Source organism: Perca flavescens, chromosome 24 (genome assembly GCF_004354835.1).
Source record: "Perca flavescens isolate YP-PL-M2 chromosome 24, PFLA_1.0, whole genome shotgun sequence".
Taxonomy (NCBI): Eukaryota; Metazoa; Chordata; class Actinopteri; order Perciformes; family Percidae; genus Perca; species Perca flavescens.
The window spans coordinates 15635067-15648096 of NC_041354.1; the positions used below are offsets into that span (position 1 = coordinate 15635067).

Here is a 13030-nt window from a genome sequence, read left to right on the forward strand (position 1 = left end):
CCATAGGCTAGCGTGGAACAGATTGTGCGGGTCTTAAACGGTTTTATCTTGCGCAGAACGGATCATGCAGGCAGAACGGATCGTGTACCGACACATAGATATAGACACTAGATGTCGCCTTGAGGTTCTAAGCATACGTCAAAACCGCCGCCATCTTGCAACAGGGGTCCGAAGTTTTCCCGCATTCAGATCAACGCTAGAGATGCCGGACTTTTGTGCTGCTTGTTGATGTTCAATAGAGGAAATGAAAAGAACAAATAGCAAAGGGACTATAAACCTAGGCTTACATGCACTAGGCATTACATTTTGAACAAAGTAGATTATATTAATATCAAAAGCTTAATTCTTCTCTGGACTCGATCATAAATACATGCCCGACTTTTGGAACGAACCACAAAAACTAGAAAATCACATTCATGACGATTTATGGTGATTTTATTTCTGTTAGACCTTTGCCTACATTGACGCTGATGCATTAAAGAGGAGTGACTCCCCTGTTCCAAGATGGCGGCTCTGTTGACGCATTCGTTCCAATGAACTGCCGTAGTCAAGGCGACATCTAGTGTATATATCTATGGTACCGACAGACGGCATTCTGCACTCTGCTAATTGCTGATAACAGACCGTTGCTAATGCTGCGTTCCAGGCAACCCATAACTCGGGTTTTCACAACCTTCTACCAGTGGAAGTGCCCTGGAACTAGGGTGACCACCCGCCCCGCGTAGCACGTGCGCGCACAGCGTTTGAAGCCAAATTCATGCGTCCCGCAAATTGAGACCGTGTCACGCATAATCAATGCTTGCTCAAAAAAAAAAAGTTGGTCGCTTTATATCCTCGAGCCCCAGGCAGCCAAACGAACATTACTTGACAATTAAGCACGCTACTGTTGCCACACCCACCCCTCAGTTGAACTGCTGACTAGGTTGTTGACAGCGCACGCAGCCACGCACGTGCATACCAGACACACTGGGAAGGAACTTTTAGATGCGCGCTTTCCAATTCAAAAAATGGAAAAAGAGACTGAGTCTGACTCTGAGGCACCATCAATTAAAAAGAGAAGGTGTGGGTACAAGAAAGACTGGGAAAATGAATATTTGTGGCTGAAAGGTGTTGAGGGCATTAATAAATTAAATGAATAATGTATCACTGAGGTGAATAATTGTCATATGCACATTTACGGAGGTTACTTCCCCAACAAAAGATGCAAAAAAGGGAAGAATAAATTATGCCTAAGCTGCATGTGTGCTGACTCAGATATAATTAGAAAAGTCAATCTAAAAGGAGAATAAATAGATGAAAGCAATACAGAATTCCTGACAGCCTTACTGCAATATTTTCCATTATGTTGTTATAGTTGGATTGTAGCCTAATGTTTCCCTTTACATAAAGATAAATGTAGAAATAGGTGCATAAAAATTCACCAAAACGCAGAAAATTAAGTGTTTAATGCTAAAACAATTCTGGGGGAGGACCCCCAGACCCCCACATCATAAGTCACCAAACAAATCAGGAAGCAAAACCTTAGCCTTTGAGTTGCCAGGTCAGTTATTATTAGACCAAATGTTGGTGCCATCTAACAAACTGGAAGCTAAAATGAACATACACTGGCTATTAACAAGCTGGGCCAGCCAATCACTGTTAAAAAAGCTATAATAAATATAATAGTTGTTTCTGATTTTCTTAAATCAACATAATTTTCTTGTTTAAAAAGATGTTTACATATTTGCCAACCAATATTTTCAAACATGTTCAATTTCATACATTTTCCAAGGGTGAAATCTATTGCCTGCCTATTAACATTAGCCTATAAAAAGGTTAAAATAAATAAATAATAATAATAATAATAATAAAGTAAGTGAATTGTGAAGTTTTTCTCTTTGTTTGAATAACTTATCAACCCTACCTTACACGTTAATACTGGAAAAAGAGCCCATTTGGCGTAAAAACACATTAAGTCATTTTACGGCACGATTTTGAATGACGACCATTCTCCGTAAATGAGGGCTCCCCCCCTCCCTCCTAAAGCCAATTTAACCACTGGTTGAGGGGGATACAGAGAGGGCTTTTTGTGACCTTTGCAAAACTTCCTTCTCAATCGGACATGGAGGGGAGTACGATGTCAAACGAAACAGACTCACAAGAAACGTGTCCAACAGAAAGGGACATCCAAATCTATGGATGCTTTCCTCCGACCTAAAAATGACTTTCTAGCTGACAAAGTGACTGCTGCAGAGGTGACCAGTGTGTATCACACTGTCCAACACGCTACATCATATCGATTAATATACCATCTAAGGTGGTATGTGCTAGAAATGGGTAAACAACTCGTACCAGATCGTTGTACTCCCAGTTACAGTTTTTGACGTCACACACACATAAACAACAATGGCGACCCCCGTTGAGGCTGTACAGACGCCGTTTATTAACAGCGATAAGTAGAAATAAATAGACATAAATAGGCAACGTAAAGTAACCTAGATAGCTAACGTCAACGTTAGGTAGCCGCTAGCTAGAAGGGTTTGTGGTGACTTTGCCTGGAACGCTACCAACTCGTGAGTCGTGACTTGAAGTCGTAACTTACGGGCTAAAAACTGTGTCTGGAACGCAGCATCAGAACAACAGACCGTTGCTATGCATAGCAGAGCGTCGCCATGGACGAAGTGTGGTTAATTTATCAGCTGTGGCAAAAAGTGGAGCACCTCCTGTCCTCCACTTCAGGCACTGACAGCAGCTCTTATTAATACTTTTTCAGTTATGACACACTAAATAACAATAAAAGTTATATGGCATTATAAACCAGAGCCAGCTCATACAACAATGACTCTCCCCAACAGGGTAACGTTAACGTTAAATAAGAAGAAATAGAAGAATATAGAACATTGTAAACGTCTCCCACCTCTCCGCTGGCCAGCTGACAGTTTCCTCTCAGAGTCCATGTTGAAGTGTCTCTCCTCAACTTCTCCCCGAGCTGCATTTGAGGAAAAACACGGAGCACACACGTTAGCAGGAGCTAGCTGCGGCTAACGTTAGCTTAGCGCGCGGACTCCCTGCAACAACAACAGCAGTAAACGCGTTTCCGGTCGGAGAAAGAAAACAGACCTGCTCTTTGTAGCTCCGTTTCAGGTTTGAAAACCTCATGCAGCAGTTTGGGATGTTTCTCTCTGGAAGGACACCAAACACTGGCGCCTTTTACTCCGCCGTCCTCACCACGAGCTAAAATGCAAACAATGGGACGGAGGTCTGCGCGTCTTCCGGGACCCGGAAACACAAACACAACTTCCGCTACACTCCTCTGCCCTTCTTCATCGTGAAAAAAAAAAACTTTATTAATCCCGATAGGGAAACTGGTTTGCCACCAACCATACAGCAATCGAACACAATACACAACTAACAGACAAATAAATAAATAAATAATTCTGCATTAGGAGACTAATAGACCCTGATAAAGAGACACAATTTTAAGAAAAATTCAATTTACACAATACATGAATGTAAAAAACAAACACTATAGAAGACAAGAATAATATCCAACAGTTAACAGTGTTGGTTAAAATATCTAACCGCTGCGGGAACAAAAGACCTTCTCATGCGCTCACTAGAGCACCGAGGCATTACCAATCGCTCACTGAAAGAGCTTCTGAGTCCTTTGAAATTGTGTAGTGGATGGCCTTCAAAAAGCAGGACAATTACAGTAACCTCCAGTACGTCTGGGTTAAGACCAATAACTGAACCAGCTCTCTTGATTAACTTGTTTATCCTATTTATCAGATATACTGACTTCTTTCTAAAATCAATAACAAGTTCTTTGGTCTTTCCTACGTTCAGTTTCATAAAGTTAGACTCACACCAGGTGTAAAAAGACTGCACCTCCCTTCTATAGGCAAGATCATCACCCTGATTAAGTAGACCCACTAAAGCAGTGTCATCCGAGAATTTTTGTACCCAACAAGATGGCTGACTATGCCTGTAGTCAGCATTATAAAGTGAAAATAAAAATAACACTTCTTCTTCTTCTTCTTCTTCTTCTTCTTCTTCTTCTTCTTCTTCTTCTTCTTCTTCTTTAGAGTTTAACGGCAGTTGGCATCCAAGTCGTTGCATTACTGCCTCCCATTGGTAATTACCCATTCCCTAATTATTCATGTCAATACTATACTATAATTTCCTAAATTGAAAACATGTTTATTTAGGAAAGCTTTTGGTTGATGGGTTTTCACTAGTGTCACTTTAATTTCACATATGTATACACATTCTACATTGTTTGTTTTACCTCTTCTATTGTACAGCACTTTGTGATTTTATCTGTGAAAAGCGCTTTATAAATAAATTTTACTTACTTACTTACTTACTAAATTATCCAGTGCCTTTAAAAAAATGCAATTAAATATTTTCTTCCATTCATGGTAACTCCACTTTTAAGAACATCTGAAAACCTGAGTTCCTCCTCTGCCCTTGAGAATAAATCAGCCTTTTAAGAGTCGATTTTACCCACTGTCCTTTAATAAGATGAGATAAGATTGAATGTAACTTAGAACATTTGCTCATGTACTGTACTTTTAAGGTATTATCATACTTTATAATCTAATGAATTGTACTTTTTTGATTTGGATTGACTGCACAGCACAGATTCTGGCAGTACTAAATGAGGTCTCTCTGTTCTTTATAGTCTCTGGTTGACTTTAAATATGAAAAAATTTGAAAGATATGCACTATTCATGATTACCCTCTGATTATTTTGTATAATAAACTTGTAACTTTGAAGTTAAATATTTAAGGATCATAGTTCAAAGAATAAGAATAAAATCTACTGTAGTATAGAACATGATATATTTTTAAATAGATGGCTTCAGAGGGACTTATCCATCTTTGGTTTTATTTGGCTTTCCTAGATGGAGAATTTATCTAGACGTATCTATCCAGCTTATTTCGTGGATATCCATCCCAGAGGTGGTTCTACATTGAATGACAATAAAGTGTGTTCAGAGGACGGCAAGGTAGTGTTATTTTTAGCGGTTCCTACTGTAATTCTAAGCCGAAAAAGTGTGCCTCTCAGTTCGTTACAGAGCTTCGGTAAGTATTTTAAACACTAGCTGTCAGTACTACATATTGCACCTTTAATATCCTAATATTACATATAACTTTTGGGCTCTGGGAAATCAGTTTGTTGTCCTTGTTGAAAATGAACAGGTCACTATATGTAAGTGTTGAGGTAATCAACTTATAATCAGGCACTGCTGGGATTTGAACCCAGGATCTCCTGTTTAGATCAGAGACAGGCGCTTTAACCTCTAAGCTACAGCGCCTCGGGGACTGTAAACACAGTCAGGGGCCGACTGCCTGATCTGAGCTTCTTCCAGGCTCTTCCTTACAGAGTGGAGGAGAGCTAATAATCAATTTACTAGTTTTTATCAAAACAGCATAATTAGGCCAAATGAACACAAATGTCTGATGGATAAGCTAAGGAGAGGCAACAAGCAGAAGAGATTTGTTTGGGCCAAGAAACACAAGGAATGGACATTAGACCAGTGGAAATCTGTGCTTTGGTCTGATGAGATCTTTGGTTCCAACCGCCGTGTCTTTGTGCGACGCAGAAAAGGTGAACGGATGGATTCTACATGCCTGGTTCCCACCGTGAAGCATGGAGGAGGAGGTGTGATGGTGGGGGGGGGTGCTTTGCTGGTGACACTGTTGGGGATTTATTCAAAATTGAAGGCATACTGAACCAGCATGGCTACCACAGCATCCTGCAGCGACATGCCATCCCATCCGGTTTGCGTTTAGTTGGACCATCAGTTATTTTTCAACAGGACATTGGGCCTCATTCACCAACCGTTCTTACGAAGAAATGTGTTCTTAAACCCTTCTTAAACACTTTTTACGAAGATTCTGGCATTCACTAATGTTTTCTTTACTTGGATTTGTTCTTAGCTAAGAACAAAATCTACGAACACTGAAAAGCACTCTTACGCACATTTGAGTGATGAAAATTTGCTCCAAATGATTGGTTACTGCATTTTATTTAATTCTACGGTCGTTTACAATGATAGTATTGTACTGTAATGTATTTCTGATCATTTGTTGAAAAAAAAATCATATTATGCAAAAAAACACTAACACTGCAATTTACATCAGCAATTAAACTGATTAAATCCTGCGTTATTTGGTGATTGATCGCTATTTATAGGGCCAAAATGCAGTGGTAGAATGTAACAAAGTACAAATTCTTCGTAACTGTACTTAAGTGCATTTTTCACGTATCTGTACTTTACTTAAGTATACTCAATAGTGCATAACCTACTTTTGACTTTTACTTTGTTACACTTTGCAGCAATTATCTATACTTTCTACTCCACTACATTTCTACAATGTTCCGTTACATTTTCTGATCAGTTTCCCCCTGCCAACTGTTTGTCTCACCAGTGAAGTTTGGTTGCCGTAGATACAAGGTTGCCGCTGAGCCAAGCCGGCTCCGGTGCTCCTTTTTTTATTATTCCCGTTTTTAAATCATAGTTGCCATCTATTTCTCTCCACAGCCTTGTTTACTCCTCCGCCAGGCTGCGTAAGACGCGTTCATATCTTATTTATTTATTTGGCTGGACCTCTTCACATCTCCCCATTTGCACTGCTTCACACACTTTATTTGCTTACTTACATGGTTAAAGAAAATAAAATGCATCCATGAATAAAACCAACCGCATTCCGATTCTAACAACATATTTCCGTTTTATGCTGGTTAGGATGGGAACTTCTTTTAAAAGCCAGGCCTTGTTTGTGGTAGTGGACATCTTCTACTTTTACTAAAGTAAATATGTCTCTGGTTATTTGTACTTTGATTTAAATACTGAGATTCAGTACTTTCTCCACCGCCGCGCCGACAATCTCTAACGCAGTCTCCCAGGAGGTGCACAGTAAGTGTCTTGTCCTTATACGGGAATTTTTGGGGCGTTTTCTTATGCTAATTAGGAACAACTGGCACGCGCTTTCAGTTATGAAGACGTGGGATTCATCAATCCTAAGAACACAGGTGCGAACAATTCTGCTGTTTAAGAACATGTCATGAATCCGACGTAGACTTCTCTTAGAAACTTTCTTAAGAACATATTTAAGAGAAAACTTGGTGATATTGATATTGGTGAATGAGGCCCATTGACCCCAAACACACCTCCAGGCTGTGTAAGGGCTATTTCACCAAGAAGGAGAGTGATGGAGTGCTGCGCCAGATGACCTGGCCTCCACAGTCACCGGACCTGAACCCAATCGAGATGGTTTGGGGTGAGCTGGACCGCAGAGTGAAGGCAAAAGGGCCAACAAGTGCTAAGCATCTCTGGGAACTCCTTAAAAAAAACCATTTCAGGTGACTACCTCTTGAAGCTCATCAAGAGAATGCCAAGAGTGTGCAAAGCAGTAATCAGAGCAAAGGGTGACTACTTTGAAGAAACTAGAATATAAGACATGTTTTCAGTTATTTCACACTTATTTGTTAAGTACATAATTCCATATGTGTTCATTCATAGTTTTGATGCCTTCAGTGAGAATCTACAATGTATATAGTCATGAAAATAAAGGAAACGCATTGAATGAGAAGGTGTGTCCAAACTTTTAGCCTGTACTGTATATGTATATATTTAAGTACTTTAAAACGTTAATATATTGTTCAACCTAAATAATTTTACATTTTTTAAAAAGCTCCATAAAAAAAAGCCTTTCTTTAATGTCATTTTTCAGTTTTTCAAGAATCTGTTTAGGAATCGGTTTAGGAATCGTTTTAAAAGTACAAGTTTGGCATCGGAATCGTAAAAATCCAAATGGTACCCAACCCTATTTTTCACGCAAAAAAGTCTAGGTGGAAATGGGCAAGGCCTATATCACGTGATTCAGTTGGATCCAGGGAACGCATAGATGTCGGTTGTACGTTGTGGGAGCTATAAGGCCAAATGCGGTTTTTTCTGCTATAGCGCCACCTAGTGGTGTAAGTGGCTGAATTATTTGTCCAAGGTCCCTGCAGGGATCTGGACCAGCCCTGCTGTGCGAACGGCGTAGCTTCGCTACCGCCGGTTCTTCCAGACTCGGGCTTGGAGCCCTAATAACAAAAATAGACCGTTCAAATCGATAGACTTTATAATCTCTAGCCCGAAAAGAAAAACCAGACATTTTATTAAGTTGGCTGTAAAAGTTTTAAACTGGGTCGAGAGTTTTTTGAATGACAGATGTGGACACATGTAACATTATGGTACAAAAAAAGCCTGTTCATTAGGATGTTAACACTTTTAAAAACATACAATGAACGTTAAACTAAATTAACAAAATCTAACTTTGGATTGGCCTAATTTGATTAAACAGGAGTTACTGAGGAGACATGCTGTGAATGCAGTGTTGATAAAATGTTTCTTTCTGTATAAATCATACTGTGGTTTTAAACTTCAATTGTTAATAGCCTAATGTTACATACAACTTTTTGGATATGGGAAATAAGGTATTAAGTTTGTTGTCCTTGTTGAAAATACACAGGTCACTGCATGTACATGCTACACAGTGTTGAGGTAATCAACTAATAATCAGGCACTGCTGGGATTTGAACCCAGGATCTCCTGTTTACGAGACAGGCGCTTTAACCTCTAAGCTACAGCGCCTCTTGTGCTTCAAACACACCCAGAAAAAAAAAACACCAGGACCCTGTGACATCACTGTTGGGTGTGGTTTAAGGTGCAAATGATGCTGACTGAGGTCAGAGGTGAAATAAATTTGAACTTCGCCGGCCAAGGCATTTAAAGGTGCTGACACACCAAGCCGATTTTCGTCTGTCAGTGACTCGAATCTGTTCCGTGTTTATGTACCATCTTAAGTCTGTCTTAATGTAGTGTTTCTGTGTAAATTTAATATGCCAGGGAAAACAGTCTGCCTTTTCAATCCTTTCTTACCTTTTTCATTTGCTACCAAGGTAGCATAAAGTGTAGTAGGGGTGGAGCCGAACCCGAATACGGTATTCGGAAAGGCACAAATAACGTGGTTTTTACGATTACTTATTTCGAACAAATACTTAAAAAAATATTTGTATTTGGCAGTGCGTGCCCGTATCTGAGCGAAAAAAACACTTAACTGCATCATTATTTTTGTTGAATAGATTTTTTGTACCTTAACTGGGTTCCGGACGCAGTTTATAACTTTCGGGAAGCGGGGTTTGATCGGGAGATTATTTCATTACGCTGCTTTATTGACGTCTGCAGTCGGGTGCTCTCATGTTGGCTCTGTTTACGGAGCTCTGTTAGCTCGGTCATTTAGACAATAGGCTGCTGACAGAGTAACGTTAACGTAAAAAGGTTAAAAAAAAATGCTTGTGTAGTTGTGTCGAATTGTATGCACTTGTGGGAATTATATGGTACGTCTTGTTACTCTGTTTTACTTTTCACCCCTCAACAAATACAAATACAGATACAAATACCGGCTGCTTTGCACACCCATAACGGGTAGCATGGGGATTGGGCCCACATGCTGATGGGATACTAACAGAGGTAATCTCTGCAACAACAAGGTGCTGCTGGGATTTGAACCCAGGATCTCCTGTTTACTAGACAGGCACTTTAACCAACTAAGCCACAGCACCTCCTTGAGGACTTCTGGAATGTTGAGTCTTAATTTCTCTTTTACCTTATATAAGCTGTATAATATACAGTCTACTGACAGATTGAAACATTTTTCCATTTACTATAACTGATATTTGCTGAGGTTTGCACTGTTCAATTCCCCGAGAACAATAAGCAGGGAGTCTGGATGTTAGAATGTGACATCATTCTAAAAATAAACTTCTGAATTACTAGTAGGTAAGAAATGAAGGATATGTAGCAATGCTGCTCTCTTTACTTACTTAAATAAACCCAAATCTCCTTTAGGCCTTCTGTTCATCATATGGATGTAGCTTTAACTTTCTGAGCTAACTTGACAATGCCAACACATGTTAATACGCAGTTTATGATGCATTTTCCTCACTGAGTGATGAGATGAAGAAGCAACTTTAACCCGGAGGAACTGCAACGGAAGAGCAATAATTCATATTTCTCTGCAACCTTGATGAGAGTAATATGGAATTATCTTTTTGGTTGTAAATGGGAAGTAATATTTTGGGGCAAGCTCTTTCTTGCCATAGTTTGGAAATTGAGGAGAGGGTTAAATGAAATGGGTAGAAGAGTTGGAGGGTTGTTGCCGTGGCGATTCCCTCTTTCTCTCCCGGCGTCCTGATTGGTGCCAAGCTGGTACACCTGCTCCCAGCTGCACACCTGCAACCCATCCACTAATCAACGCTGCAGCGTTGCAACCACTCCCTGCTGGTCACATCCTTGTCTCAGCTACAGTGGTCGTGGTAGTTTATTTCCATTCCTGGCCGAGTGGTTAGGACGTCAGATTGCAAGGCAAGGCAACGCAGCTTTATTTATATAGCACGTTTCAGCAACAGGGCAATTCAAAGTGCTACATAAAAACTATTTAAAAGACAAGAATACATTTTACAGTGCAGTATAAGAAGTTAAAGAACTGAGAGATGAAATACGCGAATAAAAGCAGAAAAAATAGTTTAATTAAAGAAAGGACAAACATGTCAGACATCTCAAGCAGTTCGTCAATATTTCTGGTTCATCTCACCAACAATGGGTCCAGATGCTTCACATGGAGGTTACAGAAGCTTTAGTATACTCTATTTCTTTTTCAATGCAGTCGTCACCACAAGGCTTAGTTCTTTTCTTCGGCAAACCTTGCAAAACCCGGAACGGTCTTCAGACCGTCCCTTATAGTCAGGAAACGTGCTCGTTTCGTAGACTATTTATTTTATTCTTAATTGAATAGTTTCTCAGACTGTTTCTGTTCACTTGTAATTGTTTTGGTCTTCAGACCCTTTTGTTAGTTATCAAACCAACTTTGTTGACAGTCCACAGCCTGTCTCTTCTGTAATCTATTGTCACACCCGTATAAAAGAAATAATCTGAAATATGTCAGTTTCTGCAACATCTAACTGATCTAACTAGAACCCCAAAGAACTGAGAGATAAAATATGTGAATAAAAGTTACAGTGCAGTATAAGAAATTAAACACTGAAGAGCAGTTATAGATTGTCCTACAGTGTCAACTTCAGTATAAAAAATAAGAATTTAAAGAAAGAGCAGTTAAAACAGTTAAACATATAAACGCAGATATAATAGGTTATTTAAAGAAAGGCAAGATCAAAAAGAAAGGTCTTCAGCCTTGATTTAAAAGAACTGAGAGTTGCAGCAGACCTGCAGGTTTCTGGGAGTTTGTTCCAGATATGTGGAGCATAAAAACTGAATGCTGCTTCCCACTGTTTAGTTCTGACTCTGGGGACAACAAGTAGACCTGTCCCAGACCACCTAAGAGGTCTGGGTGGGTCATAGTGTAGTAGCAGATCAGAAATGTATTTTGGCCCTAAACCATTTAGTGATTTATAAACCAGCAAAAGTATTTTGAAATCAATTATTTGAGGCACTGGAAGCCAGTGTAGAGACTTCAGTACTGGGATGATGTGATCCACTTTCCTGGTTTTAGTGAGGACTCTAGCAGCAGCGTTCTGAATCAGCTGCAGCTGTCTGATTGATTTTTTAGGGAGACCTGTAAAGACACCGTTACAGTAGTCAAGTCTACTGAAGATAAAAGCATGGACAAGTTTTTCCAAATCCTGCTGAGACATAAGTCCTTTAACCCTTGATCTATTTTTAAGGTGATAATAGGCTGATTTTGTAATTGTCTTAATGTGGCTTTTAAAATTCAGGTCTGAGTCCATGACTACACCAAGATTTTTTGTCGTTTGAAGCTGAGCGCTGACTTTTAATCGTTCCTCTTTAGCTCCAAAAACAACCACCTCAGTTTTTTCTTCATTTAATTTAATAAAGTTCTGGCACATCCAGTCGTTAATTTGTTCAATGCACATATTCAGTTGTATTGGGCTATAGTTCCCTGGCGATAAGGTTATGTAAATTTGTGTGTCATCCGCATAACTATGGTAATTTATTTTGTTGTTTTCCATAATCTGAGCCAGTGGAAGCATGTAGATGTTGAACAGAAGAGGCCCCAGAACTGAGCCTTGGGGAACTCCACACGTCATATTTGTATGCTCAGATGTATAATTACCTATAGACACAAAGTACTCCCTATTCTTTAAATAGGATTCAAACCACTTTAGTACTGAGCCAGAAAGACCAACCCAGTTTTCCAATCGGTCAAGAAATATGTCATGGTCGACCGTATCAAATGCAGCACTGAGACCAAGTAATACTAAGACTGAAATTTTGCCACTATCTGTGTTTAAGTGGATGTCATTAAAGACTTTAACAAGAGCCGTCTCAGTGCTGTGGTCGAAAACCTGACTGAAAGGTTGGAATCCAATCGGGTCTCTCTGCGTAGGTGTTACCCCTGTTCACAGCGATATCTATATATTCAACAACATCATACCGTACAGAGCTTGAAATAAGGATTATGATCATCTTTATTCGTGGAGCACTTTTCAAAATCCACGCTGCAAACTGCTTTACAAAACAGCAGCATAACACACGACATGACTGAGAAGTCATAAAAACATCAGGATTAAAAAAAATAGACTATTAGGTGTATAAAGCCCTGTACAATGTAAGGGAGTGTAGTAAAAACTATTTAAAATAACAAAAATAGACAGTTCAAATTGAACCTTTATAATCTCTAGCCCGAATAAAACCAGACATTTTATTAAGTTGGCTGTAAAAGTTTTCAACTCGGTCAAGAGTTTTTTGAATGACAGAAATCTGTTCAAATGAGATCTTGAGTGCAACAAGGACACATGTAACATTATGGTATGAAAGAAGCCTGTTCATTAGGATGTTAACACTTTTAAAAACATACAATGATCCTTAAACTAAATTAACAAAATGTAACTGTGGATTGGCCTAATTTGATTAAACAGGAGTTACTGAGGAGACATGCTGTGAATGCAGTGTTGATAAAATGTTTCTTTCTGAATAGATCATACTGTGGTTTTAAACTTCAATTGTTAATAGCCTAA

General features: G+C 39.3%; 1 protein-coding gene and 3 non-coding genes across 4 annotated transcripts in view; all 4 read right to left on the reverse strand.

Moving 5' to 3' along the window:
• Positions 1-13030, reverse strand: part of LOC114550677 (zinc finger protein 2 homolog) — a 393410-nt gene that overhangs the window by 366149 nt on the left and 14231 nt on the right. The gene's annotated exons all lie outside the window — the stretch shown is intronic.
• On the reverse strand, positions 5224-5300 carry trnaq-cug (transfer RNA glutamine (anticodon CUG)). Its single transcript has one exon. It is a non-coding gene; the product is annotated as a tRNA-Gln (tRNA).
• trnat-cgu (transfer RNA threonine (anticodon CGU)) lies at positions 8555-8627 on the reverse strand. The gene has a single exon. It is a non-coding gene; the product is annotated as a tRNA-Thr (tRNA).
• On the reverse strand, positions 9525-9598 carry trnat-agu (transfer RNA threonine (anticodon AGU)). The gene has a single exon. It is a non-coding gene; the product is annotated as a tRNA-Thr (tRNA).